Source organism: Odontomachus brunneus, unplaced genomic scaffold (genome assembly GCF_010583005.1).
Source record: "Odontomachus brunneus isolate Ranch 3 - 2012 unplaced genomic scaffold, Obru_v1 Obru_scaffold_011, whole genome shotgun sequence".
Classification (NCBI taxonomy): domain Eukaryota; kingdom Metazoa; phylum Arthropoda; class Insecta; order Hymenoptera; family Formicidae; genus Odontomachus; species Odontomachus brunneus.
The window spans coordinates 3041348-3055784 of NW_022639461.1; the positions used below are offsets into that span (position 1 = coordinate 3041348).

Below are 14437 nucleotides of genomic sequence, written 5' to 3' on the forward strand. Positions count from 1 at the left end.
TCTCTCTCTCTCTCTCTCTCTCTCTCTCTCTCTCTCTCTCTCTCTCTCTCTCTCTCTTTAGCTCAACAGCAAAAATCACATTCGCTATCTTGTAATCGAATCGATCATTCTTGCAAAAGGCTTTATTACAAAAATGCCAAAAATTCGTTTCCACTGTCCTCCCTCTTTCTCTCTTTCTCCTTTTTTTTTCTTTTTTTCTGACACACGCAATTCCAGACGCCGATGTAATGGAATGGCATGGAAATGAAATGCCTTTGTGCAGTTTTATTAATGGGTTTTGCAATTTTGCGGGAAGGGAGGAGGAGGAGGAAGAAAAGAGGAAACTTTTCGACTGATTCAATGAAGTTTCCCCTCGCCTCGTGACGACTTAATAGCAGGATCTTGTGGCTTAATAACGAGGTCGGCCGTGCACAGTGTGTTTTGTGATTACACTTTCGCCGCGTTTGCCGGCAGCCGCAGTTATCGGGGGCCGCCGATTATATATTGAACGATCGCTTCTTAACGCTCTCTTTCTCTCTCTCTCCCTCTCCCTCTGTGTACACGATACACGGCGCGGGCGATGTTGGACCATGCGATAGCGAAAAATGAAAATTTCACATAACTCGTTACCGTCCGATCGGCTCTTCCCCTCCTCTGTCCACTCCCACACACACACGCGCGCGCGCTATCGTTCACTGCAAACATCATCGTTCTTCTCGTGTTATCCGCTCGGTAAACAATTTATCCGCCCTACGTAACGTAACCGTTCGCGTTCCGCTCGGCCGACTGTGCGCCCGTCGCGAATATAATTCGTCGGCTCGAAAGAGAAAGGACATCGCGCGCCGACCGTCCTGCACGATCACCGGGCTTTACGCGATAAATCAGCCATCGCGCGGGGCAAAAGGATGGAACTCGTAAAACGAACGGACGGACGGACAGATGACGGGGGAGAAAAAAAAGGAAAAAAGGCCGAGCATGAAATATATGGTATTCGGCTAGCCGCTGCGATCGAGTGAGCGCGCGCAAGAGAGAGAGAAAGAGAGAGAAGGGGGAGGGGAAGGGGTGATAGAGAGCGCGAAAGACTTACGCCACTAAACTCTCTCTTTAACGTCGTTTACGGTGGATGCGTATACTGCTGGCACTCCTCCCCAATGTTCTTGCGCCCTCTTTGCGATATCTCGCGCAGAACGCTATATAACTCTCTTTCTCGTCCCGTATCCGACTTCTATCGCTTTCGGTTTAATTCGCCGTCTCCTTCGAACCGTGCGCGAACGTACGGTGAGTAAGAGCCGCAAGAGGGAGGAGGTGGGTGAAGGGGAAGGCAACGAGACGAGGATGAATGCCGGCGAGAACGTTAGCCGACCGACGCGCGCGCGCGCGCGTGCGGGGTAAATCCCTCTTAAATGAATATCCGTTGGCTCGGCGCGGCTTGGCGCGGCTCGGCTCGGCGCCCAGTCGGGGGTCACTCTCGCGCGAGCGTGTTTTAATTTGGTCAAAGCCCGCGTCCCCATTAATAAACTCGCGGCCCAGCTCGGCCGGATAATACCGTCGCGCCGCCGCGAAAGAATGCGCGCGATTTATTGGATAATAAATGGCGGCGAACAGTTGCCCGGCGAAATCGCGAAATGCCAGTCCGCGTTTCGTATCGATCGTGCCCCGCCGGTATTCAAACTCGTATTGGCCAAGTGTGTACGAAACTTTTTCCTATACTACTGCGTCTACGTCTTAATCGGAATCTATCGGATGGCAGACGACGGAGGATTGTTAGTTCGCCAGATCGAGGACGGTGAGACCTCGCAACGCTCGAGAAATATTTCTTCAAGTAGAAATCTCCCGGTAAATCTCCCGGCAAATCTCTGTCGCCGCAGACAGATATGAGGTATTTCTGCGAAAGCAATGCCTGACGATTGTCAGGAACATTTCCACATGACCGACTGTGTGTGTAATAATTTTATCGCACGATCGAATCTGTTTCTAACGGCAAAAGCGAAAAGTATCCAGAGGTTTCCGAGTTGAAATCTCGGCTTCAACAAATTAATTTTATTAATTAATCCTTTATTTATTAATCCTATAAATGTCATCAAACTCGAAGGAATAATGAATCTCGGAATGTAATATTGTACAAATTACTTGTCCTATTTTACTGCCATTTTCTCCATGTGATGAATCTTACAAGACTTATTTCAGAACCGATTTATATTCGATTATCTCGACGTTGCATTCCGCATTTAATCTTTATTCTCAAATCCAATCAGCAATATATTAATTAACTAACTTATTCAAAGTACAAATAAAGGGAGAGCGCAAATTGCGAGATAAGCAAGTAATAAATAATACATACATTGATTTTAATCAATGCGCGAAATGGATAAGTAATGGGTAAATAATGCCGTTTTTACCAACACAAATTTAGATAAATATTCCGTATGATAATAAGGCGAAAAATAACATAACGAGACAACAATAATTGAACTAAAGATAAAAAAATGTTGACGGATATACAAAGTGTCCCAGACTCCCCTCCGCAATTTTTGTGGGAACGTAGAACGGAAAGTAAGTTAAGTAAGTTACGGATTGATGTGAACATGAAACGATATAGAACTTTTGTGTTCATCCCTTCTACGTTCTCACAAAAATTGCGGGAGAGAGTTACAGGGACACCCTTGTATATGCAAGATCGCATTCGCGTCAAAAGCATTATTAGATAAATCAGCGACGTTTATGTTATATTTTAAGGCCAGTATTCATACTTATTTAAGATCTCTTTGCTTGAAAATATAATTAATTACAGACTCACATGGAGTATTCAGTTGTTGGTCCAAAGTTTTTTGTATTAAATAACGTAAAAGTAAATACAAGATTGACGATTAATCACAGATTAATGAAACTATAATTACTTGCCACGCAAAACAACGTCGGTCATCTACTATGAACGAACTGGATTTCAACTCGGATATTTCTTTCCACTTAGAAGGTCTATTAAATGTCCATTGAAAACGGAAACTCCCTATATAATAAATGATTTGACTTACTTTGAGAATACATGATGTATCGCCGACTGCGTTCCAACATCCTGCATCTTCTCAATCATCCTGGTTTCTCGACCCAGCATCCTGACTGCTCATGGACACTGACACTCGCGTAGATACGGTTTGATCAAAGATATACGTACTAAACGCAAGAGCCTGATTAAGCATTTCCAAAGGCAAATTAAATATTCTAATTACTCGAGATAAGTGACAAATAGCATACGCGGAGAAAATATTGTAATAAAAATTATAATACAAGTTTAGTAGTCCGGAAATAAAGACTGGCACTATATTACGAAAATTATAATAAGACATAGTAAAAATAATCATAAACATGATCATTCTTATCACATTTATGGTAATTTTTCTTATATGTTCATAGTTATACTTTTACTTATTGTAATTTTATTATAATTTATTATAATTTCTCTTTCATCATAGTGCCAGTCTATTCCCGGAGTTCTAAAATTGTATTATAATTTTTACTATAATATTCCCTCCGTGTACTACTACACCGGTATGTGTACACACACGTGTCGCTTGCCGACTCGAAACTGTCGTTATGAACATTCGAGAAAGTACGCGACTCACGAAGATACGTTCGGTTGTCTTGAAGGTCCGCGGTATTTTGATTGTTGTAAATCGCTTGGCGCTCGGTGACGACGGTTGGCGGTTGATAGGAGGGGATAAGTCTATTTGTTTTGATACTCGGTTATTGTTTTGATGTTCTCGCGCGTCGCGTAATTTTGTTCGTGGCTAGAGTTCCTCTAGTCGTCTGAACTGTACATTTTATTTCTTGATAGTTTCTTCAAATTTAAGCCATTGGGGCTAGCGTTCCACTATGGCTCAGAGTTAGGATGATGATCTTTACTTGGTCCGCATCCTGTCCGCCATTTTTAGGAATGACGTGAGTGGGAGCGAGAGAAGAACTCTAGCAGGAGTGAGACAGAAGCTCTAAGACTGAAATGACGAAGAACATTGCAGCTTCTTTCTCACTCGCTCGCTCACTCACTCACTCACTTCCTCTCTACAAATGGCGGGAGATATATTAACACTGCCTTGAGAAACTCTATCCATAATTGTCACCGAGCGTTACACTACATTTTGCGCAACAATTTTCGCCGTCTCTTGAAACACTTGATCGAATTTCTGTTGGCATCGTTAATTAGCATGCGTTTCACCGATCGAATCGTACCCATGCAAGTGTCAGTACCGCGAGTTAGTCTCCGGATTGCCATGACGGGGCAGCCAGGAGCAGAACGTTGGGTCGGAGAACGCAGGACACCAAAACGCCATGTAGCGATACATTATATCGGATGTATAGATATATATATTTGCGTTTCCAACGCCAACGAAAACAATGAATAATGAAGAGATTACTAAAATATATAAAATTTGTTTGTTCACTGATCTTTTTCAAATTATTTGCTTTTCGCGCGCATGCATATTCTGCCTGCAGTTAACTGAATTACACAATTAATACACTGCTTATTAAAATCGTAAATAACGATTAAATGCAGGTAAAATATTGAGCATGGAAAAAAAAGTTTGATCGCATTAACATGAAGTTTCTATTGATTGTAATGAACGAGTCATTTTAATTGAAAGACCCAGAATTTCTGGTTCTTGTGACCCAAATTTAGTTCAAAGCTTTTTTCTCCGCAAAATATAATGGGATATTAAATATAATACTTTTTTTCAAAGGACAATTCAATGGAGAAAATGGCATTAAGCGGTCATCTCTTTCACGCCAAGGTAGGACCGTACCGTACAGTGTAATCCAAGTTGGGCAGAATTTTTAGGATTAAAATGTGGCACTAAAATTTCGACTCGGTTTACCCTCATCTCACGTATGACCACGAATCTTTTAACCTCTCACCCGTTTCCCGCGGGATGCGGGATGTATTAATACATGCATATGAAATGAAATTTTGCAATTCGCGACGAAAGGGATCAATGAATTCGAATAATTCGGCGTATCGTGCACATATAGGGGCGCGCGCATACATACACGCGGCGAGCATGAAGCTCTTTATTGATTCTTCCACAACGAATGGCGAGAATCGTCGGTGCGAAATTACGATTAATCGTCGTTACTATTTAATACATTATTAAACATACCGGCTTCAGTCAAGGTAGGAAGGAAGGAAGGAAGGAAGGAAGGCAAGAGAGCGAAGGGGTGGAATCGCTGTTAGAAATTCAGCAAAATTAAAGTACGGCGAGGAGGAGACGGGAACAAACGGATTCCCCCATAATTCCGACAAAAGAACCGCGGAGTCTTATCAAAGTATTCTCCCTGTATACCCGAAATTAATTAAAATCTTTCACCGTAGCGCAGGGCACCGCGGGCTCCGTAGGAATGACCTCGGGCAAGGTAGCAGGGAGCATCCTGCAGAATTTCTCTCTCGTCTTGCCGCGGAGCGCAGCCGGAGCGAGCGAAATGAGGGTGAAGTCCCGTAGGTAGGACTAGGTACGGAACATTTCGTAAACGGGCCGGCCGTTTGCTCGATGCATTCGTCCGTATAATTCGCCTATGCGGTTCTGTAAATTCTTGGTGACTCGCGGCGCTATCCGTATATGCATCTATCCATCTCTCCCTCCCTCCCCCTCTCTCTCTCTCCCTTCCTCACTCTTTCTCTTTCGTCCGCGTGTATACTTCAGGTACGACAAATTTATCTGTCCGGGGCATTTACCTTTGACGAGCCGGATCGAGCGAGCTATCTACGAGCGGACGGATATCGTTGTTGCGGGAAAGAACACCCGGCTGCATTTTTCCCTTTCGCCGTGCTTATTCGCTGTCGTACGTACATACGTACGTACCTCCGTGTTTTTATCGCCCGCTTTTCTTCTTACATGCACTTCGGGAAATCATACGGCTGCCATGACTCGTACACAAAACGGCCTCGCAGTCATAGACTGTAACCCGTTTCTTCGGCCCGGCAGCCGTTCTTATTAGCAATTCATCCAGGAATCACGGCGCGGGCCAGCGCGGTTAAAGGGAAGTATATCGGCTGGATATCAGATATCCACTATTCATCGGAATCGAGTAAAATCGCTGAAATTAGCGGAATGACGTTTGAAAATGAAATGCAGTTATCGATCATAACGTGCGGTTTCATAAGAAAAACCAGCAGCTATAGATAAAAGAAGTATACAGAATTATGGAAACTGATAAGAGTCTCCGTTATATGAGATACTTCAAATTACTTTATGTGTCTTAATATTCATATATGATATAATTATGATATTAATATGTACGTATCTCTCGTGAATTTAAATATTCGATAAAACTTGACGTGACGATCCCTTATAATTGGCACTTAACTCGCGAGCATAATATAATAGGGGTAAGGAACAATTATATAAAGTTTTATATGATCTGCATAAGTGAAACACTCAGGAGACGGTGAGAGAAATTATTTAGAATTCGTGTTAGAATGTGAATTAATTCGAATTAATTGGAGAAGAATATGCGAATATAGAATTATCTAGAATAAAGTAAAATACGATTCTCTCCTTGAATGTGTGTCGCAACATATGCGCGAGTCACCGATCGAACATTGAGTTCCAAAACGAAAGGGCTGACGGGAAAAATAGACTGCGATATCTGTTTCGTATGCACGTTCGAGCACGTCGCGCGAGTCGACCCTTGCTTTAATTTCGTTAATCTGCGTGAAACCACTCGTTGCAGCTCTGTCAGAACATCGAATTTCATTCCCCATTTTGAATTCACGTCACGGAATGGTTGCCGAAGGAATCACTACGACAGAAAATGAAAGCAAAGCACGATTTAGACAAAGGCAGAACACAAAACAACGTTGTTCTTCACGTCGAGCCGAGTCTCCAATTTCGCTCTCTTTCTCCGCGCGCGTCTGACTCGCTCTCCTCTATCGTGCGCGGTTTTGTGTTCGTGATACAGAATAAATATTAACATTACCGAAGCACACCGAGCAAGTTACGAAGTCGATTCGCAGTTTCAAACCACGTATTTTCTCTATCGACTTCAGCATATTCATTGACTGCACAAACGATTTCGTATGACATTTAGCTGTTTTTCAACTGTTTCCTCTGTCTCTCTCTTTCTCTCTCTCTTTCATTATTTATTTCTTTCATTATTTATTTCTTCCTGCTTGCAACACTTTGCTTACGTACTATTTGATTTATAACCTCACTATATATTTTGCACTCATACTTACGATATTTTTCTCTCTCATTGCCGCTCTTGCTAAACGCGCTATGTAACTTTCGTATCAATACACTGCATCTAAGGTAATGCTTTCTACTGTGTGCTGCGCAATCTCCCCTGCGCTTTGACTTAATATGCTAATGATAATATAATATAATGTAATCTGCGATAAAATTTTGTCAGTCCCGCTTCTGCGTCTATATTCTTACTTATGCTTTTATTCGCACGTCACTCAAACTCTGCCATTCTCTTCTTTGTACTGCTGTGAAATTACTATTACTATAAAATGGATTTAGAACCGCAAGTTGTTAAATTGTATTCTACTCTAATCTTCCTCTCTCTGTCTCTCTTTTTCTTCTCACCGCGTTTGTAATTTTTCCCTCCCTATACTTCTCGTGTCGTATTTTTAACACGTGAAACAAACTGCAGTGTTAATACTACAATGTCATATTATTGTTACAGATTATATACATTTCTGCTGAAAATGCAATGAATCGCGCGCATACTGCGCATACCGGTACATTGTGCAATATTTTTCTGCAAAAAACTGTTTACGTTACGTAGAGTGCGAACTGACCGTGAAAAAAATACTGTGCGGGGCGATGTTTCCGAGCGGATGGCCTTATTATATGGACGTTCGGCGTATTTGGCGAGATGGAAGGAACCGCAACGTCGCGTTTAATTTTCAGGCCGCAGAGAGCCGATATACGAGTAATCCACGTTCAGGCTTCTTTATAATCGCGCACGCTCGCGCCACCAGCTGGCGCCAAGTTTATTTCGCACCCGGTATTTATCGGTCCGGAGAAAATTGTAAACCGCGACCATAGTTTCAGGCCCGGGTAATATAACGGTGCCAGGGCAAAGTTCGGCATCGTTAGGGGAATCGATCTTCCCCGACGAGCGTTTCTCCATGCAAAACTGATCGACATAAGAGATGCCATTTTTTCGCCGTAAAATCCCCGGAGAAATCCTATCTTAACACACGCCCGTTCCACGAGTCTCTTCCGCAAAGCAGGCTTAACATTTCTCCCGTATTTTATAGACAATGCTATCTCCTCACATTTCTCTCTTCGGTTCGGACAAACTATAGATACTCCAACCTTTTCTATGTATTAAGGGAGTACTCTGTTAGACACACGTAAATGGCGTACGATTTAATTCTAGCAACGCGCTACGCGAGGCAGAAAAAGAGACAGACAGACAGAGAGAGAGAGAGAGAGAAAGTAATATTTATTAAGCGCTCTGGGATGTAGATTCCCTCAAGCGCAACATGATAGATAGTAGTGTATGTTAGCTGTGTTTGTTAAAATACTATGTTTTTCAAAAACTAGAACTACTAATAAAAAAAATAGAACTACTAATATAAAAATAGAACTACTAATATAAAACAAATTATTAAATAATAAAGAATAGAGAGAGAGAGAGAGAGAGAGAGAGAGAAAAGGCGAGAAAGCGATATGGATATCACATTTGTCTTACTTGCCGTACGAACATTGCATCGTACATAATGAAAATTTCTTCTACATGAAACGACGTTGTCTTACCGCGCACAAAACCACAAAGAGAGAGGAGAAAATGCGAGGCTCTAGGGTAGAATTTTGACTTTTGCGGAAATCTGTAAGTGCAATCTCATTACAATGTCCGTTAGTGTGTTCCGCGGCAGGATTACTACTACGCGGGATACTATTCCCGGGCTTGAAATCCTTACCGTCGCAGAGAGTATTATTTTCAAACGTATACACTCCGCAGTCTTTCCGCCATTCCTTGCAGCACTCGCGACATTATTTTTTCCTTCCGGGTGGCAGGAATTATTGGAGTTACTTTCTTTCTTTCTTTTTCTCTTTCTCTCTTACTCGCTGTGCTAATGACGCGAGATATATGCATTTTCTGCCCTCTCGAATGCACGTCGCGTGTGTTGCGCGTGGAATCACGCGGGAAAGAACTATATGAAATATCGCGAAGCCGTCGTACAATGAATAATCCCATTGACATATATTTTTGCAGTTATACATTATTAGAAGAGATAATTATCTAATTACCGGTGAATGAAGACATTATGCGATTATAATTCGCGAAATGTTACATATATATTATATATAAAAATATATACATACAAACATACCCACACACAAAATAGTTTTGCGTTTACAGTTCATCGAAAATTGAAACCCAGCCGGAAATAAACGACGCGAAAGCCGTACGCTTTTCGCTCGTAACCCTATTTGCTCTTTGCTTCCGTCGATTTAATTACGGCAACGGGGACACGTGCTTCTATCACGGGTCATCGCCAATTCCCAATAATGACACGGTGCGGATAAATCTATCCGGCGCGCGCCGACAGAAAGAGAGAGGGTCCAGATTTCGACGACGTCACATCCTGCCGGACTGAGCAATAACGTTTTCGCTCTGGCCGCGTGTGACACGAGACTGAAAAGCGGCCCAGGTTAGACACATCTTGCCTAACAGCTTCCCTCTTGCTCTCGTCGCGCGAGCCCAACCCCACCTCATATTCAGACATAAACGGCCGTGCTCGCCTCGCTGCGCGCGCCATTACGGTGTCCCGGGGGCCAAAACTTCGCGAAAAATGCTTGAATTTATGCCCGCCTTCGCTCATCTTCCACCTCGCCCTTTCTCTCGCTTTCTATGGACCCTCGCTCATGATCCCACCGCCTCCCTCCTCCCATCCCCCGGCCGGCTCCATCCGTCTCTTTTTCCACTTCTGCTTGGCCGTTCTACGTGAAACTTAACCCGACCACGGCAGCAGCAAGCAGGGCTGCTCTTTGCGAGTTCGGAAATTATTTGCCGCCGTCCATTGTTCTCCGCGTCTCGTTCCTCCCCCCTGAGCTATTTATTATTATCCGCTATCGGGGATCGCGTGCCTCCGCGATACTCTCTACCTAGTTAAGTGTACCTGAACTTCGTCTTCTTTCCGCACTTCCTTATCGCCCGCCGTAACACCCAGCGATCGCAACTTCCGCTTTTTCGATACTCCCGAAAGACAAGGTTCCATGTTATTTTCAGATACTTATTCTTTAGCTTAAAAAACAGTCGCGGCTGTGAAATATATCGCGAGACAGATAGAAAGACAAAGAGAGAGAGAGAGAGAGAGAGAGAGAGAGAGAGAGAGAAAGAGATAATTTCACTGAATACAATGTATTCAGTATTAACTCTCTAAAGTATAATCAATATAATCAGTGTATTCTTCATTGAAATGTACTATATCTATTGAAATCCTTACAGATTTTGCGGTGGAATCTTATCTTTACACTAAAAGAAAAATACTTGATGTTTGTAATTATAATCACATAGGGAAATAATTAATATAAATTATAATTAAGAAAACTATTTTTTTATTAAATTCTATCGTAATAAGTTTATGTATATGTTACTGCTCCAATTTTTACCTTGAAAGGACCAAAAAATATAGCCTAAGCCAAAATAACTATAATTTTAATCGGATCAACTATTTTTTTCTCTCAGTGCACTGATCAAAATCACGAAGTATAAGACGGAATAATAAAGAGTGTGGCAAGTGGGGAGGTTCGACTCTTGACTGAGGCAGTATTTTTCGCAACACTAAAATGTGCAGAATTAAGTTCGAATAAATGAAAGAGAGAATCAATCAAATAATAAACGTGATTCAACGTCGAGTCTGACGTGAAAGGTGAATTCATCGCGCACATTAAGAGTCCGCGAAAATATTCGGCGCAAAAATATTCTAACACTGTCAGATATCATTATCCTGCCGCGCCAACTTATTCGCACTAAGATCCAGCACGCGACTCTTACAGGCTCTTATTTTCCCTTTAATTAAGTGTATACCTTCGGAGGCTTTGATATGCACTTATATAGTTTAGTAAAATGGAAGCGTTTCTACTGAAAATCTCAGCGTGTACTCACGGACCGTGAAATGGTCTTTTCGCGCTGGTTCAATCAGAAATATTTTTACTGATCCACTTCAAGGCGGAAGAAGGTCATCTCGTATAATTGCCTGACGAAACCTCCCGATCGGCGCGATACCGCAACGTTCGCAAACCTCTCCGCGAATCTCAAATCTCCCGCAACGCCGCGGCGCTCTCGCGCTATCACGTTATCTCCGACCCAGTTTCCTCATTTTTCCGAAATTCCCCCCGCGCGGATCTACATTTTAACGTTCGAGATGGGCTACGGGAGCGAACCGTGCGACGTTATCGTTTATCGAAATCCATAACAAGACGACGTGACGCGGATATAGAGGCGCACCTGTGAGCTCTAGTTCCCCGTCGCGGCGGAGGATGGGAAGGAGGGAGGGTAAGTGGGTGGATGGGTGGGTTGACAGGGGAGGACGGCGAGTAGAAAACGTCGTCGCGGTGCTTAGCATCCCCCGCGAGACACCTGTCGGTATCGAACACGGCGATAGATTCGCGCCGGTTTTCCCGCGATCTCGCGCGGCGCCGTTTAAACGATATCTTGTAATCCGCATATTAATTGCCGCGACATGGCAAGCAGAGGCGAAGGCGCAGGCGGAGGTGGCGGTGGCGGTGGAGGAGGCGGAGGTGGGGGTTTCCGCGCAACGACATGGTATCTGCACTTTCGGCGCTGGTAGTAAAGTTTCCACGACGATGCCGCATGCACGGGCGAATGTCGCTACAGCTACCATTGCCGGTTATTACTCATTCGTTAATCCAGGCACGTCCCAAACGATATACTCACCTACCTGCGAGTCTACGTAGCCGCGCGCGCGTTGTGGGTGTGTGCATGTGTGTACACTTATGTGTGTGTGTGTGTGTGTGTGTGTGTGTGTGTGTGTGTGTGTGTGTGTGTGTGTGTGTGCGTGCGTGCGTGTGTGTGTATGCAACCACCTCCACCAGGTATGTGTCTAGCCCGATCGACCCCACGTAATACGGATGCGCTTTGCTCTATCTCGCCGTACATCGAGCACACGTTCTACCACGTATATACGTGTATATCTGTATATACACCTACGTCACCGGCGTGTCATCGATGCGGTTCATGCCGCTGCAGCCTAGACGAGCTACAGAGATTCATCGGTACGACCGCCGGGTGCAGACGGGAAGGAAGGGATCCGACGAATTAAGCCCCGAAAGCGGAAATCAGAAACAGAACTTTAGCCTTAAATTAATCCCGAGTGGACCGTGACGTAATCACAGTTCCATTCGGAACGTAGTCGCGATTATTTAATATGGAAGATATTAAAGTTATTTCAGTAAGAGATAAGTTTGGTATTCAAGTATTTCCTAAAGCGGGTCATTTCCATTGGTTTAAACTTTAAATATAACTCTCCCGATACGCGCCCTGCAATGCCTTCATCTACTTTTGTTAATTTCACCTTGGCTGAGAGAATTATTTATAACGAAAGAAATTGTGCCGCGAGCACTAACGTTTTATAGGGGAGGAAAAACATGCGATTTCTCAGATACCCGCATTCTATTAATAATGAAGGAAGAATCATCCAGTTGTCTTCCAAAGGAACAAAGACACACAATCACATTGAGGGAAAATGTCTAAAAATTAGTAAATATTTATTCTGTGGTTACTGAGACAGCATGTTTACTTGAATTCTGTTATTTAAAAAGAATAAATAATCCCTCTCTATCTTTCTCTCTCATAGAAGCTATTTTTTTCTTAAAGTTTCAAGAAAATGTATAAATTCTTATTTGAAATATACGTGGTACTAATACAAGTAAAAATATGCTGCGTTAACGTTAATTTTTAAATATTTTTTCTCTTACAGCACACTTATGTTGGCTCGTATTACCGATTCTCTTTGCAGGCGAATAATAAATTTTTCAGAATATGTTTGCGCGTGTACCACCAATTCCTTCCCTATCGATGTGAACCTGGCGGCCAACTCGAGCTCTTCGAAGTGCAAATAATCCGACAGGATTATTCGTTGCACATTTATTACACACGCGAGTACAAGTAATACTCTTTCGTGCACGCGCACGCACGCGAAAAGCGCGACAGAATTGTTGATATCTTCTGCTCGAATAATGATCTACTTGTTATCCACTACTGTTCCTCAACTCTTGCATTCCCTTGTCCCTTGAGGCGCGAACATAACGAGAAGCGACACACGCAGGTAGAAACGAGGCGCGAGATTACTTTTCTGTTTAAAATCGAGCGGCATGTCCACGCAGCCGGTCAATTCTGCAGGTCAGGACGACGTTAAAGGTCAAAAATCAAGGCGGCTAGTGAAGCTCTCTCTCGATGGAATTTTTATCGACAAACTTTCCCGCGTAACTCGCTTGGGATCTCATCTCGTACGTATTCGAGAACAAAGTACCCCGCTCGACAGGAGAGAGGCAAAAAGGAGAGAATATGGAACGATAAGACAGTTGCTAGCATCCAGTTCCTTTGCGGTACCTCGATGCCGCGCGCAATAACATTAGAATATAAACGCGAGCGGGGAGTACGCGGCCGCGCGCCACACCCGTATATTCGACGATGCGATGCAGCGAATAACAGGTTAATCCATTCATTCTCTTTCCCACCGCGAGGGCGCGCACCCGACGGATCCTTATTAGATGCCGGCAAATTGATACAATTATCTGCAAAACACGTCAGGGAATAAAGTCAACGCGCGTAGTCGGTCCTGCTGACTCTCGCTGAGCGTAGTAAGAAAATCGTCGCGTCAGCCGGTTCTCTCTTTCTTTCCACGTCTGCCCTACCCCTCCTCCTTCACCGCTCTCCCGCCAACCCTCTCTCACCCTCCTCACGTCCGTTAATAAGGCCGAAAGCTTTGAAGCGCCTGTATCGCTCGGCGGATGGTCACGATTGGTCGGGAAGAAAACTACGAGAGAACGGGCACGTAGCGAAAGGAAGGAACATTCTTAAGAAAAATAAGAGAAAACGCGCGGGCGGTAGAGGGCGGGCGAACAGGGCGATTCCACGACGCGGAGGGAAATCTCGTTTTCATTCCTCCGCGAGACCCATATCTCGTATGCCTGCGGGTTGTGTGTATTTTGTCTCCTTTTATATCACGAGATACCCGAGGGACCCCGATTCTATATATTTTCTCTTAGCCCTCCGGCTCGAGTGTACCCCGTCCCATCTTCGACGTAGGTGGTCGCATTTTTAGCGGGCGAAATGATCGTTGAATTTTTCTTTATTTCCATTCTTGTTCCACCTCCTCGCCCCCTGCTGCTCTACCTCCTTCCCTCCCTTCTCCCCTCCCTCTCTCTCTCTCTCTCTCTCTCTCTCTCTCTCTCTCTCTCTCTCTTTTTTTTCTCTCTCTCTCTCT

General features: G+C 43.8%; 1 protein-coding gene across 10 annotated transcripts in view; it reads right to left on the reverse strand.

Annotated features, from left to right (window-relative positions):
• Positions 1–14437, reverse strand: part of LOC116840793 (tyrosine-protein phosphatase 99A) — a 432380-nt gene that overhangs the window by 331225 nt on the left and 86718 nt on the right. The window contains exon 1 of one of the 10 annotated variants that reach the window (XR_004377412.1): positions 3012–3230. The exons of the other annotated variants lie outside the window; for them this stretch is intronic. The gene's annotated coding sequence lies outside the window, so the exon portion shown is untranslated. Of the gene's footprint in view, positions 1–3011; positions 3231–14437 lie in introns of those variants that run through there. 10 annotated transcript variants of the gene reach the window in all.